This window comes from Corvus brachyrhynchos, unplaced genomic scaffold (genome assembly GCF_000691975.1).
Source record: "Corvus brachyrhynchos isolate BGI_N302 unplaced genomic scaffold, ASM69197v1 scaffold26, whole genome shotgun sequence".
In the NCBI taxonomy this organism is placed as follows: domain Eukaryota; kingdom Metazoa; phylum Chordata; class Aves; order Passeriformes; family Corvidae; genus Corvus; species Corvus brachyrhynchos.
The window spans coordinates 1,579,051-1,601,874 of NW_008239324.1; the positions used below are offsets into that span (position 1 = coordinate 1,579,051).

The 22,824-nt window shown below is 41.2% G+C and overlaps 1 protein-coding gene across 2 annotated transcripts in view; it reads right to left on the reverse strand.

The window, feature by feature from the left end:
• The window catches only part of CDH13 (cadherin 13), a 449,314-nt gene that overhangs the window by 85,693 nt on the left and 340,797 nt on the right, over positions 1 to 22,824 (reverse strand). The gene's annotated exons all lie outside the window — the stretch shown is intronic.

Here is a 22,824-nt window from a genome sequence, read left to right on the forward strand (position 1 = left end):
ATTGAGGAAGATTAGGAAAGAGGTAAGAAATTAAAATATACTTGCTCTTTAAGAGTAAGCTCTACCTTCAGTGCACCAATATTTAGCGGCTTGCTTCATCAGTGTTATGATGGGTACATAATTAAATACTAATGTCACAATCTACATATAAATTCACTTTGTTAAATCCCATTCATTCTGGGTATTAGCATTTAGACTGGTAATCTAAGTTTCCTCCACAGCAAGAAACAAAAAAGCAGTTTCCAAAATGGTCAGAGACTTCCAGTTATTGCCCAAAGCGATTGCATAGAGTGATATTAATGATGTATATTGATGATATCTGATTGCCATGTCCTGGGTACTCATCTGGCTGCCCACCTGCTGCAGAAGCAGACAGCACAGGTCCAGAGCAAAAACCAACTTAAATCTCCTCTCCTAAAACACAGCCCTCACTTGGAAAAAAAACATTTGCGGTCACAATTCTGGAATGGGAATGTGCCAGCCTTTGATATTCCCCTTCCTCACATCAGGGATGAAAGCACACGCGTTTGAAAGCTGGACCAAGGCTCAGCAACAGCTCTGTCCCAGGGAGCTGTTATCAGCAGCAGAACCTGCTCCCACACAACTCGTAGGGAATTCTGACATGGATTTCACTGGGAACTTAATTAAAATGGGTTTTGTGAGGCTGCCTTGAGTGGAGCCATCTGCCCAAAGCCCACGTGAGCGGCACCATCACAGGGGACACAGATGGGAAAGTGCTGCAGTCACCTCTGAAGTGACACGGTGAGAACATTACATTGCCCGGGAATGTTTATCCAAACCTTCCTGGGAAACAACCCTGCATCCCACGGGGAAAGCTGCAGCAAAGCCACTGCTTTTGGAGCCTTTTGGAGCTGTGCATGCAAGACCCCAAGATTCACATCTCTGGCATCCCTCATCTATGTCCTTTATCCAACACTTTCCCAGGGAACTGACCGCTGGAAGACAGCCCAGCAAAGCAACCTCTTGGGTCACCCAATGTGCTCTGTAGCCAAGGCATTTGGAAGCTTTTCCCAAACAGTGAATTTTGTGTTATATGTTTTCCTGGGCACATCCCACCATCTCTTTTTTTGGAGCACGTGTAAGAAGGAGATCCCAGCTCCTCAGTATGTGGATTTTTGAAGCATTTTTAGGCCAGGAGAGAAGCAACCACCTCAGTTGCGCATCAGATCAGCTATTATCAAACAATAAATTCGCATGTAAAGTCAACAAGTCAAGCCAGAAAATAAATTTTCTTCTAAAAACATATGGACTGCTAAGAAATCAGATGCCAGTGCCACACAGGGGATCCTAAGAAATGTATTTCCTGAAGTCTTACAACATTATTCCATGAAATTCATCTCAGAAGGCGGCAAACCAAGAACAGGAATTTGATTTATAGCATCATAAAAATATACGCAGAGAAGTATTACTGACATGTCTCCAAAACAAACTCATGCTATGGAGGGGAACTAAATTTACAGTTTTCATATATTTATTTTCTAAAATGTATTAAAAACTGAATGAGACTTCTCTCTCCTCCCCTAGCTGCAACTTTTTCATTATTTTGATTAGAAAGTTGTTATTATTGTATGGAAGACTTGCAAAGACATTTATCACTTCATGTTTATAAGCCTCTTTGCTCAGAAAGAAGCCCATTTTTACTCACAAATTGGCCTTTTTTCCTTTGAAAACAGTCCCATTTCCTATTGAAAGCAAGCCCATTTATGCTAGAAATTGCATCTACTGCAGCAGAATTGTCTGTGACAGGAGCCCAAAGTTTAAGCTCGCACAAAATGTGAAAAACATTGAATTTTGAGTAGTGTTTCATATAATTATGAATACTTCACACTTCCCTGCTATGCAGCACTTCCTACATCTCGTTCTGTCACCAAATATTTGCTTTGTTAGAGGAAGCAGCTGCTAACAGATGCAAACCCTGAGCAGAGGCTTGTTTCTATCAGAGGCTCTCTTTGCACTTGCTCGTAAAGGGCCTTTCAGCAGTTCTCCTGCTTCCAGCCCAGCCGAGTCAGGCACCAGCAGGGATTCTTTGGATCAGTGGGATTTGCCACAGTCCTGGATTTCTGCAGACAGAGCAGGGATCCCCGTGCTCCCTCCAGCCCCATTCCTCAGGGATGCCGCTGCAGAGGGGCTGTCAGGGCTGCCCTAGAAGCTCTCATGGCACTTCCTCAGCATTTCCCTCTTTTCAGGGATCACGCCTTTGACCCCAGTGTGTTCTCTCTCCTTTTCCTCCCATCTTGTGAGGAATAAGTGCTGCTGGAAGGTGGCAGTGGAGGAGAACAGCCTTCCCTCCTCCATCCCTGCCCAGCAGCAGGTGAGCGATAAACGCAGCGCTCAAAATTTGTATCATTTTGGGACCCCACAGTGACTCAGACTTGTCCCCCCAAGTCACTGCCTGTCACTAAACCTAGGCCTGCTCCTAAGTGACCTAAGCACAGCCTTGCAAAAGCAATCCAATCAATACTGCTTGGACAGCGAGATATGAGCAACAGAAATAAGCCCCAGCTCTCGACAAGTGGGATCTGCAGCTCCAAAGGATAATAGATTATTTTAATAAATGAACATCCAGTCACTGCTGGTGTGGTGTATTATTTATCAACTGTGACTTTGTGGAGTGTGACACTGTTGAGAGGGTTTGTATAATTGCAGCAGGAGAACCATTCCTTTCCCCATAAATTTTCCCTTTAGTCATTTAGCCACGGCAGGGGTGACACTGCCAAATTGTGTGGTTTGCCAAGGAGGTGAGCTGTGTCCTGAGCGCTTTCCTGCACAGGTCCCCTCCCTGCCACCCCCACCAGAGTTAACATTCCCCTCAGATCTCAGTCCCCTGATGCCCTGACAGAGCTGGCTCAGCACCACAAAGCAGGCAGAGGCCAGGAAAGGCACTTTTCCAGAGTTCAGCTTCCTGACAAAGCCAGCAGGATCTAATCACAACACAGGGAAATAAACAGTGCAGTGCAGGCACACGCAGGCAGAATGAACCAAGGGAGGACTTTTGGGTAATGCTGGATGGAACCAGATGATTCTGGGTTTCTGCTGGGTTTTAATCTTTTAATATTGCAGATAGAACAAAAAGCTATCAGTGAGTGAAGAGAAGCAAGCCCTGGCTGACAGCACATCGCACCAGCAGCAGCAACAGTCCAAGCCTTGGTCTGGGCTGGCACTTGCAGGCTGTAGGGCATCCATGTGGCATCCAAATCCAGCTGGAATTGGCAGCACCATCAGTGCAGTAGGACTCAAAATATGAGGTGGAAACCAGTGGAACTACTTGGGTGACTGCAGGGAAGGCTTAGGGCCTTTGAGGCTGTGATTCCCTGCATCAGCACCCAGGGTCAGCAGCAGGACTCTGGGAACCAGCACTTCCCCCAGGAAATCCCCAATCCAAGGTCTTCCTCCAGTGCCCCCCTGCAAGACACCCATGGATCACAGATTTTGGACAGGGCGTGCTCAGTACCATGGCACCAAGACCTCCCTTATTGCTTCAGGCCTCATCCAAAAAAAAATACTGGGGAGAATAGAAATCCCCAAACTCACAGAAAGTTGTTAAGATAAAAACCAACTGTGCTTGGGAAGCAAACAACACACAGAACATTCAAAATCCTTACAAGAGTTTTAAGTATCCTTTCAATTCTAATTATCACCAGAGAGTTTTCTGACTATTTCATGGATATTTGTATTTCTGTAATGATGCAACAGTGCCTCAACTATTCATAATTCTGTTTATAAACGATGTATTCATGCATAATACTGTATCAGGAGAGTGCTGCCATATCGTATTTGGTAGTAATGACTTTATAATATAATGCTAACCAGAACGAAAAATTCTTCAGATTTAAATAATTTCAGTTGGTGCTAAATAAATGCTTGTGTTCATTTAAGATGGTAATTGCATATAATGCATACTGAACATGTCCTATTAAGACATAATCAATGTTCTTGTTGAGTAACAATATCAACACTGAATCTAACATTATCCCAGAGTATGCTTGTCAGGATTTTGACAAATGAAAAATTAAAAAAAATGAAGCAAAGTGACTATTAGCAGCTCTAACAGACATAATGCTTTGATAATTATAATATCAGCGTTTATTTTAAATGCCAGTTGCTGCTGCTTAAAAAGGGCGATATACACAGAGGCTCTGCATTTAGAGCTTGAATTACAGTTTGATGAATATAAAAACCCAAACTATTTTGTAACAGAAATCCTCTTTAGCTCACCAATTTCCATTTTTCTTTTCATATCATAAAGGAAGGTCTACAGTTTAATCACTGCAATAACGTACTTCTGTTATGAATAAAATCAATATCTATTTACTGCCTGTGGGAGACCTGGGGTTCGTGGGTATATCTGAAAGCAAAAGGAAGACTAAATTTTCTCCTTTAGCAGTAGCCATCAAAAAAGGAAAGAAACTGCTCCAAAGTGCTTGATACAAATAGGTTTCCTGGCCAGAGTTATTTGTTTTCCATCAGGAGGAAATCTGTAACTATTTAATATATAGGATGTATAGGATCAAGAGGTTAATTCTTCATAAATTATGCATTAATTTTGAATTACACATAAATTCACGCATTTAATTCTTCATAATGCTGGCCTAACCATAGAGCTGGTGCACATGGATGAGTTTGCTACATTTTACATGAAAATACATGATGGAATTTTATATGCATATTTTCAACAGTCTGTGTAAAATTATCAGTTTTGACTGATGCACAGCTTCAGATTTAGAGTTGTCATTGAATTAATATCAGTTTGGAGAAGGCTTTACACTCGTACATCTTGGCTGTTAGAAATATAAAAATAAATATAAAAATATAAACATTAACACCACTTAAGGGAGTTTCCTTACAAAGATAGCAATATTCATAAGAATTTCTCCTCAGGTAGAGATCACCAACCTCTAGGACAGAGCAATGGCTGAAGCTTGGGTTTAGTCTCAGATATTTCCCCTTAAATTCTTATTGCTCATTAAGCTACTACTAAAAGTAAGCCCAGGGAAGAGAGCAAATATTCAGTATTCTAAAGAAAAACTTCAATTGTCATAAAAGACACAACAACCCTGAAGTTGGTGCCCCTACACTGATTTTTACCAGGCAAAGATATTTCCCTTCATAACAGAGGGATGTTGTCCTGCAACAGCTGCTCACTGGATGCTCATGGGCTGGGAAAAACATCCTTTTCCATGTGAGCTGTGCTAGAAGTATAAAGTGCTATAATAGCCTGTAATAGGCGTGGAGAATAAGAATCACAATGTCCCAAGGAAAATACTTGCTGTCAAATATACTGAAATCACCCTTTTCTCTTTAAAACACAAGTTATGTTTCAGCTTTCCTCCTGGACCAATGTATGTCATTTCTTTTTTTCAGTTGCTCCACATAATTAAATAGTGCTGCAGAGATCTTTCATTCCAGTGTGAAAGCATCAATTACTATGCAACTTGTGCTGATTTTAGACCACTTAATCACTCTGCTATTATTCCATACTCAGAGGTGCCAGGAATACAAAGACAACGCTCATCTCACCCAAACCCTCTGTCAGCAGTAGACAATGGCTGGAGTGAGGGTCTTCTCACCAGGAATGGGCCTGATCAGAGAAAGGACAACACAATTATGGTCTGTAAACAATTACAGACCCTGATGTGTGCAAACATTGCCCCTGTGTGTGGTGTCACTGACTGTCCCCTTCCAGAGGCTGTGCTGGGATTAAAGAACACACACAGCCATCCTTGCTGGGCCAGAGTTCCTCTGGGCTCAGAATTCAGGACAGTTCCAGAACTCAGAATTCAGGACAATTCCAGATATCACAATTCAGGACAATCCAGCTTGCTGGAGCTCCCCTGCCCTTCCTGCAGCCACAGGATTCTTTTGGGAGAGGAACCACGGAAATCAAGGCACAGCTCCCCATGTGCTGCATCAGAATCCCTGTTCTCACAGAGCCTGCACCAAAGAGGACCCTCGACCCTCCCTGTACAAGCAGCACTGAGTATTTCTGGTGCTTTAAATGGTACCTGGCACTACTCCTATTTCTTATTGACTCTAAACCTATCACTGTTTATACTCCCATTTTAGTGGTGGCTAGAAAACACTCTATGTCATCCGCATTAATGAGCTGCACCCAGATAAAAACCATGGATGGACTAGGGGGCACACAGTTTCCTTGGTGTTTAACATTTTCCAAAGCTTCATACTGAACACTGCAACAATGCTAGAAAGTAAAAAAGTTTCCAAGGGTTTTTCCATCAAAATCAGAATATGTGGTTGGAGACATTAAGAGTCTGACTGACAAGGGTAGGAGGCACCATTCTCCCCTGTCCTGATTATTGCACTTTAAGGAAATAATACATCTACCACACATTCTGCCAATTTATGCTTAATTATATTTACAAAGGCAACACTTTGAACAGAGCATACAAAAAGAGCTGTGTCTCAGAATAAATAAATGTCTGCATCAGGATGAGGGAAGGTAAGAACTAATTCCACTTTTTCAACAGGATTTTCAACCTGGTTGTCTCCAGCAGCAAAATCTCAAGTGAGCTGTCAGGAGCACTCAAGATTAGAATTCCCTTCTGGATTACAAATATTTACTTCAACAAAGCTTTTTTTTTTTTTGGTTTCCCAAATCACTATGTTGTTGTAACAAATGTTCATTTCAACAAATCAATATATTTCCATAAAAACTGGTCTCCTGCAACACCCAATCAGCTCTATTTACAGTGTTAATTATATATTTCATTTTAACAGTCGCAATTTGCAATTCAAATAATCCATAGGCCAAAAGGTATTTGCTGAAAAAAATGGCCAAATAATTTTCAGCCATTAACATATTAGAGTTGTACAATCTGTTCGCAGACAATTTGTGAGGAGAAAGGAGGGCAAAGTTGTTCTAATAAATGATTAGTTGCAAATTACTGACTCATTCCTAGTCTCTGCCATAGGTAGAAATGAGTTATTTAAATCCAAAAACATGAAAGGAGACGCAAGTTTCTCCTACACAGTAACCTAAAATGGCTTTTAGTGAAGACGGCTTTTCAAATATCTCTATAAAAAACCCCTGTGCCAAGAGAATTCCCTGAGTATGCGGAGGTTGTAAAGGTCGGATAAAATGGATCAGCATGGAGACGAGCGACGGAGTTCTGCTGGAACTTTGAGAGGAAAAACCAGGAGCAACCCCAAAAGCATTCAAGCCTGAAAAGATTCTCAGGCCAGCATAAATCAACACAGCTCGACCGACTTCACATGGACTTCCCAGGTTTATTTACACTTTTATTAAGCTTTAACTTGCTCAGTTTGTGAATGAACATGCACAGGTGATTTCATGCCATAAGATACCTGTGAAACTGGCAGGTTGCCATAGGTTTGTATTCAAACCAAACCAGAACTCAAGGTGAGAGGCTGCCTTCCAAAACATCATGGTCCCAAAACCACAGGAATCAAAGGTCCCAGAACACACACTTTAGATAAAAGTCCCCAAATTCTCCAAAAACAGGAGGATGAGGGTGATTCCTCCTGCCTTATTGCAGGTATAATCACATAAAAATTAGGGAAATCTTCGGTACCCACAAGAGGGTGCCTGTGCCTGTTTGTGCAACACAGAGCCTGGACACTGGTGACAAGCTGGAGGCATGAACCCACAGGGGAGAGGATGAACCCTGTAAATATTTCACACAGAAGGAACAACAGCAGCTGATCAGCACTTCCCTCGCTTACTGGGGACAAACTGCTTTCCTAGATGCTGTGGCCAGGAGCCAATGCCAGTTATCAGTGATCTCACTGATAAACACACGTTGGACCTGCAGCCCCAAACCAGGGCAATCCTTCACTGAGCAAAGAAACAAAAGGCTCAGAATCAAGCTGCTTTCTCCTTGTTTGAGTTTGCTTCTCCTTGAGTCTGATTCAGGCTCAAGAAGTCTTAAAGTGTTTCCTGCAAGCTCTGGAGGAGGATATTGGACATTGGACAGCCCTGGAGTTCGATCTCCTTAAGGTGCCAAGAAGCAGATCTGAACAAGGCAGAGGTAATGGTTTTATGTCGAAGGAGGACAGATTTAGATTGGATATGAGGAAGAATCTGTTCCCTATGAGAGTGGGAAGGCCCTAGCACAGGGTGCCCAGAGAAGCTGTGGCTGCCCCTGGATCCCTTCAAGTGTCCAAGGCCAGGTTGGATGGGGTTTGGAGCAGCCTGGGACAGTGGAAGGTGTTCCTGCCCATGGCAGGGGGTGGGATGGAATGATCTTTAAGCTCCCTTCCAACCCAAACCATTCTATGATTCTATGCAAACTTGAAGCAGTTCAACTTGAGGTTATTTTCAATATTTTTCTTGACTTGCAAACCAAGGTCTGAAACAAACAGCAAACCAGGGCGCAGCTTAAATCCTGACACCTCAGACCCCTGTGCTCACTTCCTAGCACACAGTTTTGAAGGAATGCATTGCAGGAATCTGAGTGAAACCCAGTGCTGATTGTTTTATGTTCTTCTGCCATCAAGCAATCCATCATCTCACCAGAGCTGAATTTAGATTAATCAAGTTTATACCACCGAGACCTGCCTGGATTCCAATGCAACACTTGCTCTAATCCACCTCATCATTCCAAGTCACCACAGACCCACACGGAGCTTTTCTTCACCTTTCCATCAAACAGCAAATCCTGTTGGATGTTCAGCCAAGTCAAGATCATTGAAATGCATCCAGCTGATGAGAGCAATCCCAGGGAAGCTTCTTGACCACGTGCCCAGGGCAGGGTTTGTGTGCACTGCTGCTTCAGTGCTGCTCAGGACAGACCTTTGGGACTGAACTTTCCCATTGTTCAAACTTCTTCACTCCACTTTGTATCACTGAAATTCAGCTGGAGGATATGCCCTGGGCCTCACCTACTTCTCACAGTCCCCAAGGCTGTGACACCACGATAGGGTGGCACTGCCAGGACAAGGATGAACCATCAGAGAGTACCTCTTGCAGAGGCTTTTCAAGGAGGTTCTTCATCCTTAACCCCAACCAGCACCTCTACATCCACAATAGCTTGGCATCATTCCTGTGCCCTGTTTACACTGGAGGATGTGAACAAAACTGTATGGTTGCTAAAACAAACCAGGCTGTGATGGTCACTGGGAAGGGATCTTTGCACCGCAGCTGAAGATGAAAGTTTTCCATGAGTTTCAATTTATAATCATCTAAACCAATATTTTCTGTCTAGGCAATAAAAGACAATAAGTTTTGTGATACCTACCTAATGCCAAATTTTTACATGATGTGTTATCAAATGAATCAAAATGCAGCTTACTGGGTTAACATCAGAAATCACATTCTCACAAATTAGGCCCACTTAGATTATATTTGCCTCCCTAAACATTCCAATTCCCCCAACAGAAAGCAATGTTATAAAGGTCAGGATGGAAATTGTGTTTCTACTATGTAATCTGCTTTGCAAATTTGTACCAGTGGTCAAAATGCCCAGAAAACTCAATTACTGACTTGTTATGACAACCATACATCAGCAGGCCTGGGCAGACAGAGGTTATTTCTAAAATTAGTACCCTAATGCAAGAAGCATATTCTGTGATTCCAGATGTACAGCCTTTGCTTGATGTTTATATTGTTAAATATTAATGGAAACACTGTCTATTATTTCAGGCAAATTATCAGGGACATAATAGTCTAGTTAAATAGGTGCATTGTCAGTTGGCTGGAGGGGGAAAAAAAAGCCTCTGAGTCTGTTTGAATACCACATTTCAACGTGGTACTCTAATCAAAATAGTCATCAAATGTTTTTTGATTTTTTTTAAACCACTTTTAATCACTATTATAATTTTTCCTTTAACTTTCATTTTTTATGCAAATCTTATTTTAGAGTTTAGTGTTCTATTGCCAGCAATAATTCCAGGTAGCTTTTGAAAGAGAGGACCCTGCTGAGAGTGTAATGAATCAGTAAATGATACCAGCTTTGCTCGTGGACAAAAAACAATTCTGGTGGCTGCATTTACACTCTCATTGGGTTGTACCTGCAGAATATAAATTGGTCTAATTCTAAATCATCCAAGGGAAAATGATGCAAAATGGATTTCAATTACACTATTTCTGTTTTTTCAAAAAGCTTATCACACTATGGGGCAAAAAATCAACTCCTCCATAGGATTTGTGTTCTGATGAAAGATGCAACAATGGAATTTTACATTTAGAATTTCTCCAGTCAATATCATTCTTTTCTTTCTTACTCCTACGTATCTTTTTATCACTTCCTTTCATGATAAAAAATAATTAAATGTCTTTTTTGGAAGTCCTGTACTTTCTGCTTCAGTTAAAAAGTTCTCATTTTGCTAAAATTTCACAATCCTACTTTTATTTCCTAAGAGCATCTGCCAACCAAACAGCTCCCCACCATCATCCTTAAGTCAGGCTTTATCTTCTTGCAACCAAACCAACATTTGGAGGTTATTCTCCCTTTCAGACTTAGCCTGTCTCTGCCTCATGCAGATTTTGTTCTGCAGTAGAGTTATTTTTGTGAAACAATGATTTAGATGACAGAAAATATAGGGCAGGTTGCTCGAATCAGAAGAAATAAGACTGTGGTATAAACTTGGCTTCCCTGCTGTGCTCATGCTACTCAATGTCAGAAATTTCTGGAGGCCTGGTGCTCTAAAAAGTAGTTTTATGTACAACTTTCCTGTAGGAGAGGTCCCAAGGCACACTGGAAGGAAAAATAAATTCTTGCTAATCTGCAGAATTAAGGAAGAAATAAAGATAAGAGTTAATGACTGAGAGAAATCAACTGGTTTTGTATGAAAGGAGGACAAACTGCAATTAAGTGAAAAACATGTAGCACCATGAGACAGAGGGGAGGTGAATGCAGGAGGTGGGATATGAGAGGACGTGGGGGTGAGCAGAGGTCAGGGAACTACAATGGAGAGAGCTCAGAAAGAGTTTTGCAAACTCCAAGCCCCATTTCCAGGCAGCTCTTGTCGACTAAAAGCAGTAAAGCCAACAAAGGGGAGAATGGTATGGGAGGCACTGGGAGCAGGAGGAGAAGTGGGAGGAAAGACTACTCGAGCCCTTTGAAAAACTGGGAAGTGACCTCCATAACGTTACTAAAAGAACTCTTCAAAGCCAGGAAGAGCCGAACTGTGGATCTGAGCAGCACTTCCATGGCCAGCCCTGCCCTGGGAGCAGTTTTCAGAACCACAGCCCTGTGGTGCTCCCCTCGTTCCCTGCTCTGAAGGTGAAGGATTTGGAGTTTGCTGCTTGTCCAGAAGCGCACTGTGCTCCCTGGGGCACGGAATGCCCTTAAACTGCACGGTTTGGGTGCCTCAGCTCCTCCACATCCACATCCAGCTGTTCTGGAGAGAGAAGTGTGCAGCCCCTGCTCACCCCTGAGTGCCTGCAGGCCTGTCCGAGCGCTGATGGGACCCACACATCCCTGTGTTGCTCCCAGCGTGGCATTTGAGTGTAGCTCACATGGCACACACACATCTGCAGCACAGACAAATGCTGCCCAAATGCTTGCTAAGCAAGCTTGGCCACAAGCAAGGCAAGAGCTTTGAAAAGCATGAAGGAAACTGGGTCAAAATCCTTTCAGCGCAGCCCCTCGGACAAACGCAGATAAATGCAATTTTGTATTGCTGTCTGACAGCTCATGAAGTTATGCAATTAAACCAAATAAATGACTGAGGCACCTTTTCAATTCTTTACAGATTGGCATTTTCTGTGTCAGGAATGTGCACCAGGAAACCTAAAATTTGTATTTCAGGGCGTCCTCCAACACCCTTTGGACCAACAGGACATTTGATACTGACCTCAACCAGCTCAAGATCTAATTCCTGACATTTCTGCAGGCCACAGATTGTGTGACATTCTGGAATGCCCTGCAACCTTTACTGAGTCCAAGAAACTTTTATTCACATAATTAATTTATATGCACAAATCTCCTACTGAAACCAATGCTGAGCTGCAGGATCAGGTTCATGTGCTGGAAGTACTCCAAAACACTTCTGTAAACCGGGAATCAAAGCAGGCCCAGCAACCGTAGATCTAACAGGATTTAAATATAATTAATATTGAATACTAAAAATTATGGTGTATAATCATAATGACAATTCAGGCTTAACAAGAGCAGCACAGTAATGAATGTATTAAAAGCAATACACTTTCTCACTCTCAACAGAAGTGTTTGAAACTATGTTTTAATACAAATCCACTGTTTGAACTGAGATTAACAAATATTAGTCTCATTATAAATTTGAATATTATTTGCATAAACTTTATTGAGAGAGAAAGAAAAGGAAGAAAGAAATTTCAATTTCACAAGAAAACTGGAAAATTGAATTTTCTTAAAAGCCTGTCTGGGTCACTTGAAATTAAACAGATTTCCAGAGGCAGGAAATGCTGAGTTAACACTACAACCATTGGAAGGGAGGCTCCAAGTAAAACAATTAGCTTAATGAACAGATGGAGAAGATCCTTCTAAAATTACAGCCTTTGTCAAATATTCAGCACCTTAAGCCTGGGAAGATGTTGTTTATCAAAGTGGGAATGCAACTGCTGGTGAAAATGTGAAATAAAACGTATGTGATTAGATAGGTATTAATATTTTAGAGCAGAACTGTGGTACACAACCGAAAGTGAAGCAGAATAAAAAGAAAACAGCACCTAGGTCTCCTCTCTGGGATCCAAAAGCTGGCAACAGATAATCAAGGAAGAATTCAGTTATCTTTCAGTGTTCTCCCTCTCCCCAAGCTTTTCCTCCTCCGTGTCTCCCCTTGTTTCAAAAATATTATCTGCATAAAAATGTGGTTTTTTCTTGTGAAGGAAGACCTACAGGAGAGTGTCAAAATATAATGAGTTTGGACTCCACTGATTTCCCTGGACCCAAGGTTTTGACTTGATTATAGGCCAGGGTAGGTGAAATGGATTTATAATATCCATGGAATTTTTCAGAATATTTTTTTTCCCACTGATTCCAATTCCAGGTGGTGAAGAATAGCATCAAACAGCATCCATTTAAGAAGTCATTTGGATCATCTTGAGTAGTTCCCTGAACCATCCCTACACACAGATAACCAACACCTCATTATTTGGGCCATAATGGAAATTTTCCCTTACAACACACATAGGAGTGGAACACTTTAAAGGAAAATGCCACAGCACCAGCAAAGGGAAATGTACAGCTTTTAAAGTGCCTTCAAATAATGGCAAATTACAAAGCATTTTTTGATGATTCCTGGTAGATTGAAGGATTATGCTGAACTTAATCAATATTTTTGAGACATGGTTCCACAGAACCTAAGCCTTTTAACCAGAATTTTATACAACTGAGACATTCCTCCATCAATACTGAGACCAGACAATTGATCCCTCTGTTAGACAGAATATAATGTCTCCAAAACCAACCCTACATTAAAAGAGCATCCCACCCTGCCCTTAAAGTTTATTTACAGATGCCCTGTTTACCAAAGATCAGCATACTTGGTCCTGACAGCATCCAGAACCTCTCCCTGCAGGGATCAAAGGAAATGCTGTGGGATCTTTGATTTGCATGGAACTGCTGGCACTTTTTCCAGCAATCCCGAAAACAGCTGGCTAATAATAAAGGCATCTCTGAATATAATTCAGTCTTCAAAGGGACCTATTGGAATGTGCAGTGGGGACTGGGCCAGGAGGGCTTCACTTCCACTTGGAAAGATAAATCCAGCAGCTGCCCACTTCACACATGCTGCTGGTATCCAGTGCCTTGGGAATTCACATGCTGCTCCTTCCATTCACTCCTTTCCCCACTTAGACAAGTTACCAGGAAATGCAATTTGATTATAAAATGAGATCTCTTGGTTACAGGTGGAAAAGGGATGGGAGAAAGGCTGCACAGAAATCCACACCTACAATGAATAGTACAGCAATAGCTCCCATGTCAGCAGTTGTATGGGTTCATGTCAGTGAAAATGTTTAGGAAATAAGAGTTTAGGTTAAGGAACTTTAAAAAAACCCAAAGGTTTCATCCTCACAAGTGCTTTTTTTGGCAGGATCTCTTTCTCCAAGCCTTGCACGACAGCGAGGATTCAGCTATCAAAGGACATACTATTTAAATCTGACAGTGTTACTCTTGCTGAGCAAGCCATCAGTTCAGTGTGCAGCAGGACACCCAGAAGTGATGAAATGTGTCCTTACATGAAGATCCTGATGTCTGCCACAAACACCTATTAACTGGATGCAGCAACACCCCATGGGCAGGTTAATTGGTACAGCAATAAATGGAGTGACTCGAGGTCGTGCTGAAAATCACTACAAGTAGATTGAGAGGGTTCCAGTTCCTAATCTGTAGCTCTAAGCACTTCCTCTATTTCAGTGATATATGAAAAGATTAAGACTCCCTTCCTGTTTCTATAATGACCTGCAAGATTCCCTTGATGGCTGATGCACTTGTTCCTCCTGTTCCTCCCCTGCTTCACTCAGTCCCTGCTTTGCCTGGCTGGCTAAAATCCTGCAGCCTGCAAGGTCGTGTTCCCCACAAATCCAACATTACAGGCAAAGAAAACAGCATGTGTCCTCCTTGTTTCTGCTCTCGTGGCTTCTGTGTTGCAGTGGTTTTCTTGTTTGAATATTTTCATCTTTACCCAGTGTTTCAGTAAAATCAAGAGTTCAATTACCTCAGGAGGCAGCAGGGATGTCGGGGTTTCAGATGAGGTCAGCTGCTGACTGCTTGTCACTGAGTGACTCTAATTGGAACATTTGCCTGAGAATTTTAAAGTCAATAAGCTTTATAATAAGATATTTGCATTTCTAGTTTGGTTTAGGTGTATCTTTGCTTATTAGAGCTTCAGAGAAAACAGCATTCATATGCTTATTTTCCTGAGACTAACTTTATGTCCTTTAAGCCTCTAGGAAGTTTGTCTCTACCATTTAATTGCTGTTTTGTATTTGGTGCAACAGGGCTCTCTGATGCTCACACGAGGGTTGAGGTACAACAGTTTAGATGCACTTTTTCTACCTGGAGGACAACAGCTGAGCTTCACAGTACTTGGGAAAACAACGACAAAAAGAAAATCAAAACTCTTAAACCACTTGCCTTAAATTTCTCAATGGCCAAGTGACACACAGCTACTCCCTGAAGAAGCAATAAAAATATTCTAATATTAAAGAGATCATCACACACACTTGAAAAATGCTCTCTGTGTGTCAACCTTTGAAGGCCTGAGGAAAGATCTGTTATTCATGCTACTGTAAGCTCTGTGTACCTTCCAATTCTTTATATAGAAAGCTTAATGGCCATGGATTATTCGCCTCATTGGTTATGGTGCTAGGAAATAAAACAATGGGAAATATTCATTATAATGCTCCCTTGTATTGAACTTCCACTTGGCTGAAGTATTAAAACAAGCTGCAAGGAAAATTAAACCTCAGAAAAAAATGGCAGGTTTATTTATGAACGTGAAAGACAAACTAACAGCTCTGTTCCTCTTGGCTTGTAGTGGTTATACTGTAAGAGCTTTTTGCTCTGGGCTTACTCTGTCTATCCAACAGGATTTTGTTCTCTTCTATTACTAGGTGGCAGCCTAAGAACAGAAACTGGGGGCATATGGGAGGTGAGATTACAAAAACCCAGCAACAACAATAAAACCACCAAATGATGGCAAAGAATAAAAACCAAACTCATTGTCATATTCAGTATTTCAAGAAGAATCATTTGTGTTGTCAAATTTGAAGGTCTTAATAATTAGAAAATTCAAAACAGACTAAATAAAAAGTAATCTCAGAAAAAAACATTAATGGAGCAAAGGTTTCAGGTGAGACCTATTGAAGTGAAAATTTACCTATAATTTCTTCATCATTTGTTATAGATTAAAGCAGCATAAGGGCAAAATTAATGGCAGCCCTTGATTTGGAGACACCTGAAAGGTGTCTCTGATGGACCTTTTCCTGTGATATTCCCAGACTCCTCAGAGATTTGCTGGGATCACGTAGGGCAGCAGCCAAGCACAGCCAGGGAGGCTCGAGCTTGCACAGGAAAGGTGAAATTTTCACTGCAGCTGAGGAGGATCCAACCCCGCTGTCCCTCGGGAAGATGGAACAGCAGCTCCAGGAACACCCACAGATCCCATAATCGGAGCACCCTCTGAGCACAAAGAAGGCACCAGGCAGCAAGTTGTTCATATCCATCACAAGCACTGGGGTTTATTAATGGAAACCCTACAAAATGAACTCTTTAAAACTAGTCCACTGTGCAGCAAACTTGCACATCTGCTTTATTACCTCCTGCAGTCTTTCCAGGTTAGAGAATGCTTTCCTTTTTCACTTGTACTAAGTAGATTGGGCAATAAAGCCAAACCTAAACGCCAAATACAGGAAACTAAGATGGATAATTTTTGAGGAACATCTGCAATATATTTTGACAAAACCAGTATCAAAATGTCATCTCAAATGGTACAGAAATATTTGTTTATGATATTACTTTATTATGACTAAAGATCAGGGATTTATCAGTTGCTTATAGTTTGCTGTGTGGAATCAATAACATCAAATGGGCAGAATGATCCCTGAAAGCCTTAAATTTTGCTCAACTGAGTAGCTAAATATAGGCTTTAAATGAATACATGTGAAAAGTGTACAATAGATATCGCCGGATAATGACAATTTATTTGCTGAATATTCACTGATTACCTTTTTTAACATCCTAATGGCCAGTGCTTCCTGCTGTCAATAAGCTGTGGCTGTAATCCCAAAATGCTGCTCTAGGTCAACACTGAACTAAATCCACATCACTCAGTAAAAGTGGTAAATTACTCCCCTGAAACTGGAATTCCTTAAGCCCTGGTTTGTGCATTTGATGACTGTCTCATTAATAATAGAGCAAAAACGCTTCAGAGATTTATGGTGGCAAGAACTGATGATTAAATCCTTTTTTAGATTTAAGGGTGGCATGAAAGTGCCATCTGAGATCCAGGAAGAGCGATAGGGATTTCGTCTTGCTTGCTTCTTCCTGAAGATAAGGTGACTTCTTTCCCAGCACTTTTACATTTCATCTCTAAAGTGAATTAATATTTTTAAAGGCCAAGCTTGTGGTTTCATTTTTCACTTTGACAGGTTCTGAAATGCAGATAGATTTTATATCATATGGAATATTTCTCTTGTTTTAGTTTAGTCATCTTTTGTTCTAATGCCACAGAACAAACCACTTTTCAAGTAACCCTGTAAAAACACAAGATCAGAAAACAAAGCTGTTCCTGTCCAGCTGGGATATCACCTTCTCATCTTGAGGAAGCTGCTTTTTGTTCTTATTTTTTTTCCTTTTCCAGCAATTTCTTTTTAATCTATCCTAGCAAGGGGTTTAACAACAAAGGATCTCTTTGAAAAAAGCTGTTGAGGTTTATAATAGTGAAAATTCTTAGCACTGAGCTTGTCTCACCTGTGTTCTTTCGCTCTCTCCCACTTGGTAATTATTTTGGGGGTTTTGCTACACTAAAAGGAAACACCAAACACTGAGATTTAAATAATTACAAGATGTAAATATAGATACCTGTAGATAAAGCTCTGATACAAGTGAAGAGGGGGTACCCATGGGTTGTAGGTATAACAAATGTCCTTACGTACTTCAGGCCACAAGAGATGAAAAACACTTTCTAGATAATAGATTTGTTATTTTGAGGAGAATATTGTTTTATTTGCCACAGAAAAAGATACCTTGCTTTCATTTTGGGAAAGAACTCGTGGTTTTAGAAACAGCTTTGCCTCCCAGCTGCCTGGATCACCCTGGCGTGCCCAGGGGAAGAATTGATGAAAGCCAACACAACCTTGTTGAAGTTGCACTTGTTTTTGTAGAGCTGCAGATAAAGACTGTTTGACAAAAAATGAAAAACTTGTTTATTAGGAATTGTCTATATAATGCATGCAGAAGTGCAAAGGAGGTGGTGGGAGTTATCTGACACATGCGTTAAAGCATTAGCATGAGTGTGCTGACTATGCAGCAGATATAATTTCTTGGTCTAGAAACTTGCTCTAAGTGCTGCAATTCTGATTTTAAATTAGCTATTAAATTATAATATGTGGTTTACTAAACAGTAATTAAAATCTAATTTTTATTAATGCTGTGAATATTAATCCATCCCAGGTTCATTTGTTCTATATAATTCTTATAAGGTAATGCATTGCTGCTCATCTAAACTATTTTTTTGTGTAGCATTTCCTCCAAAAGGGACTGGAAAAGGTCCCTGTATGCATCCAACAGTTCTCAGTGTGATTTATTTTTGAGAAACTAACACCATATGGGCTCTCACAGCATCCACTGTAATGGTATTGGGCACTGGCTTATTTTTCTGTGCTGTTTTGTAGACTCTGAGGACATGAGGTGAATGCAAAACCTGCCTGGAAGGTATCAAAGTGATGGAGTATTAGTCAGGAGAAGGGAAAACTTCTCCAACTGATGATTGACTGGGGATGTGTTTTCCTGCAGACATTTTACATCGTATAATGAAGCCATGATATGAGCATACATTATTCTGTGTCTTCATTAGAAATTTAAACAAGCTGTAACAGCGCCGAGGACAGACCCCAGCGTGCACAGCAGAGCTCAGGGGGTGATTTATTATCATCTTAAACACAAGCAGAATTGGACTTGACACCACAAACTTTGATTCACTTGCATCAAGACAACTGCATGTCACTAATTCCAGCATTAGGTAACACCCAGAATACAAATTAGTGTTGGAACAGTATTTTCCAACTGCTTCAATTTGTTCTAAAACAACAGGCAAGTCATGACGAGATGGAAATTAATTTTAAAAAATCCAAAAATTTCCGGCCAGCATCTGATATATCAATTGTAAAATCATTCAGTTGCATTATACGGCTAAAAGGCTAAAATTTTATCTGACTTCTTCAAACAGAAAACACAAATCAGATGGTGTAAGACACAACACTGAAAAATTTATGTAGCAGCAGGAGAAAAATGAAGCACAAAGTATTTAAATGTTTCCCCAGGTCACAGAGCAAATGATTCTAGAATCCTCACTCCCAGGACAAAGCTGTAATTGCAAATCCGTGCATCTTGGAGCAGCATCTGATTCCTAATACAAAACAGCTTTTTATTTAGCAAAGACATTCAGTCCTTTACCCTGCACAGAACAGGAAATAATCTGAGGCATGGACAGATTTCAGTTTGGGAATAGGAAGATGAGGAGGAAAAGAGCTTTTAAAGAAGTGCCAGGTATTTACTCCAGTGAGCACACAGCTCAAACATCGACTTGAAATCCCTTTCAGCCATGGGCACCTTTTCAGCTGCTGCTGAACTTTGTTCTTGGAAACACAGAGCTGCAAGCCAGGTAGCACAGGCAGGACTCAGTGGGGAGCACTGCCTGATGCACAGATGGCAAGGCTGGAATCTCTCGGTACGTGTCTGCAACTTTACAACCCTGACACAGCAAAGTAAACAAACCAAACAGGAGTGGCCTGCTCACCTCACACACACTGCCAGAGCCAGCCACTGCCATCAAGGAGGAGCAGACACTTTTTTGGACTTGCTTTTAATTCCACTTTCAGAGCCCTTGTGCAATGAGGGGCTATTTGGCTTGGATTTGTACCAGTGATCTCCTACCTTGGCGCTGGCAATGCAGGGACAGGCAGTTCCCAGTACATGAACAATTTCTGACTGAAACTGATGGAAAGTCTGTCTGTGCTGACTTTGTGGCAGGCCAGATGATGTTCACCAGTTTGTGCAGAGCTGAGTTCTTTGAATTGCATCTGGTTTTCAAGTTCTTACACTTTGATTCTGTCAGCCACCATTAAATAATGAGTAAGAGGCACCCTGTTTTCACAAAATGGTTTGGGTTGGAGGGGATCTTAAAGATCATCAATTTCCAACTCCTTTTCTGTGGGCAAGGAACCTTCCACTAGACCAGGCTGCTCCAAGAACCTGGCCTCGAACATTCCCACAACCTCTCTGGGCAACAGAGAAGTTTTTCCTCCCTTCCTCTGGGGAGGAAGAAAAATCCCACATTTGTAAGAAAGTCAAACATTAAGAATTAAATAGGTTCATAAAACATACTGAAATATAATTGAAAATCTCCAACTTAGGCGCTTTATATTTTAAAAATAGTATTCCCTTTCAGATTGGTGTGTCTGAATTTTCAAAACCCTGCTACCTCATTTCAAGGTCTTTCTCCTATTTTCTTGCCTTCTACCCAAACTCAATAACATCTGTCACTGCCTCCTCTGATAACAAATCCCTCTGATTTAATTTCTCTTAATTTATTCCCTTTTAAAAGGGCACAATAAACAATAATGGCCATTGAAAGACCAAAACTGAGGATAATGAAAAATCCAGTCACCAGCAGTGCAAACTGCAGTCTATTATTAACCTAATGATGTGAGACTGTTTAAATATGATAAAGCTCTTGTTAGGAGTTAAAGCTAAGACTAAATAAATATAAAGCCTGCCTCATTTAGATCATTTGGTCTGTCGCTTCCTTTACGTTATGTGAGAAATAAATTAAATATTTTACGATCTGTGCTGTCAGGAATTCTTTAACATTACATATAACCATGCCCTCCTCACTCTGCAAACACAAGCCTGGAGCTGCACTCATCAGATGAGTCTATATTTATCATTAAGGGGTAAATGGATAAATTCAATTGCAGTAACACCTGCACACGGGGGAAACATCCTGGTTGACAGTACAGCACAGGCAGCCAGGATGATGAATTTTTTATCTACCACCTCCGTTACAAACACTTTGCGGAAGAACTGAGCATCAAACTACCCCTGAACTGCTTTGACTTGTGCAGTCTACAAGGCAGAGCCTTACCCTGATTATTGATCCTGGGCTGAATATTGCTCCTGTCTCTGCTGTTGCTATCTTTGGAAAGAAGTGTTTTCCTGCTCTAAGATCCACTGATCTTAGATTCACCAAAACACCCCAAGTCACACCTAAAAGCAACAAACCCAGTATAAACAGTGATCCCAAAGCGGAAAAGGGCAGTAGAGGGAGGGATGTTGGTTGGTGTCCTCTAAGGACCAGGGCTGTTCATGTGGCCCCGTGGGGCTGATGAGCCCCACCTGTCAGCAGAGCTAATTAATGCCATCTCACCGATGTGGTGAGGCAGCTACACTGATTCCAGTGCCAGCAGCAACCTGCTGGTTGTTCACTCACAGCTGAAGGATGCTGCAGCTCAATCTCCACTGCTCCCTGCTCCTCCTCAGCTGGCTTTTTATCCAGAATGTTGTCATCAACCCACAGAAATTCTACTCTTTTTTTTTGTTATTATTTTTTCTCTGTCTTGTCCTTCTAAATATATTTGCGTCATGAGGCGTGAACAAGTTGATTTTTGCTCCTCCTAGCTGGCTTTTTATCCAGAATGTTGTCATCAACCCACAGAAATTCTACTCTTTTTTTTTTGTTATTATTTTTTCTCTGTCTTGTCCTTCTAAATATATTTGCGTCATGAGGCGTGAACAAGTTGATTTTAAATGGACAAAAATGTACTCAAGAAACCTCAAAGCAGCACAACTGAAGGCGTCTCAACCTCCCTCTACAAACACACAACCACGGGGTAGGAGTTCATCTCCTGGGTCTGTTGGATAATGCAGACTTGTCTCAGGCTGTCCTGACTTACTAAACTTCCTTCTAAATATATTTGCGTCATGAGGCGTGAACAAGTTGATTTTAAATGGACAAAAATGTACTCAAGAAACCTCAAAGCAGCACAACTGAAGGCGTCTCAACCTCCCTCTACAAACACACAACCACGGGGTAGGAGTTCATCTCCTGGGTCTGTTGGATAATGCAGACTTGTCTCAGGCTGTCCTGACTTACTAAACTTAGCAGCAGAAGTAAAGTTCAGGTTCCTACTTGCCGTCATTTATCCAACACAATTCCCACCCTGCCCCTGCTCCTGCCGGAGATCTGTGACTCAATTAGGAGGTGCCACTGGTGGCTCAGTGGTCTCCACACCAGCTGCAGCTGCTCTGGGCACTATCTCCTGTCAGGGATTGTCAGTCACTCCCTTATTGCCTTATGGATTCAGAATATCTTGGTAAAAGTCGTCTGCTGCAACATACTTCAAAAATTTGAGTTCAGAAACAGGAAAATGAGTGGAAAAATTGATATAGTTTTTATAAGTTGATAATTGCCTACTCTACCAGCAGATACCCATCTTTGTGGTAAGATTAGCTTGTGTTCTGGATTATTATTTAATATCCCTTTGCTTTTAACTGGTTGTGTGTGTGTGTGTGTAAATCCCTTGAATATAACATATGAATGTAAACATTTGTTGCTACAAGGATGAGACTGATTGAATGCTCATGTGTGCCCAGGGCATCCAGAGCTTGTGAGAAATTATAACACCTCCAGCAAGAGAAGAGTAGTTAAAGCAAAAGGTATTTTTTCTCCATTTGTTGTTTCCCCTCTTATTGGTTAGAAGAAATTAACACGAATAAAACCTGATCCTGTATTTTCTAAGAGTTCTCTTTAAAGAATAAAGGTTACAACTAAGTGCAAATAGGGGGTCTCTTAGAAATCTGGCAAAAGATGATTGAAGACAAAAATACTAAAAGATAAAGCAGATATTACAGAGGGGTTTGAGCACTTGAGCAAATATACCAGAGAATTCTCACAAACTCCAAAAGCACAAGACAAACTCTGAGCACCCCTCTGTGCAGTTTAACTGCTCTATTTCTGTGCTTACAAGCAGCTGCTCTGCACATCATCCCCCACACCTCTCTGAGGACAAACCATAAACTTCCCCCTGGTGCTACAAGGAGCTGACTTCCAAACTTAGACAATTCTGTGAGACTGGAGGCAATCACAGACAAATTATTTTAGTGGAAAACAATCCAAATC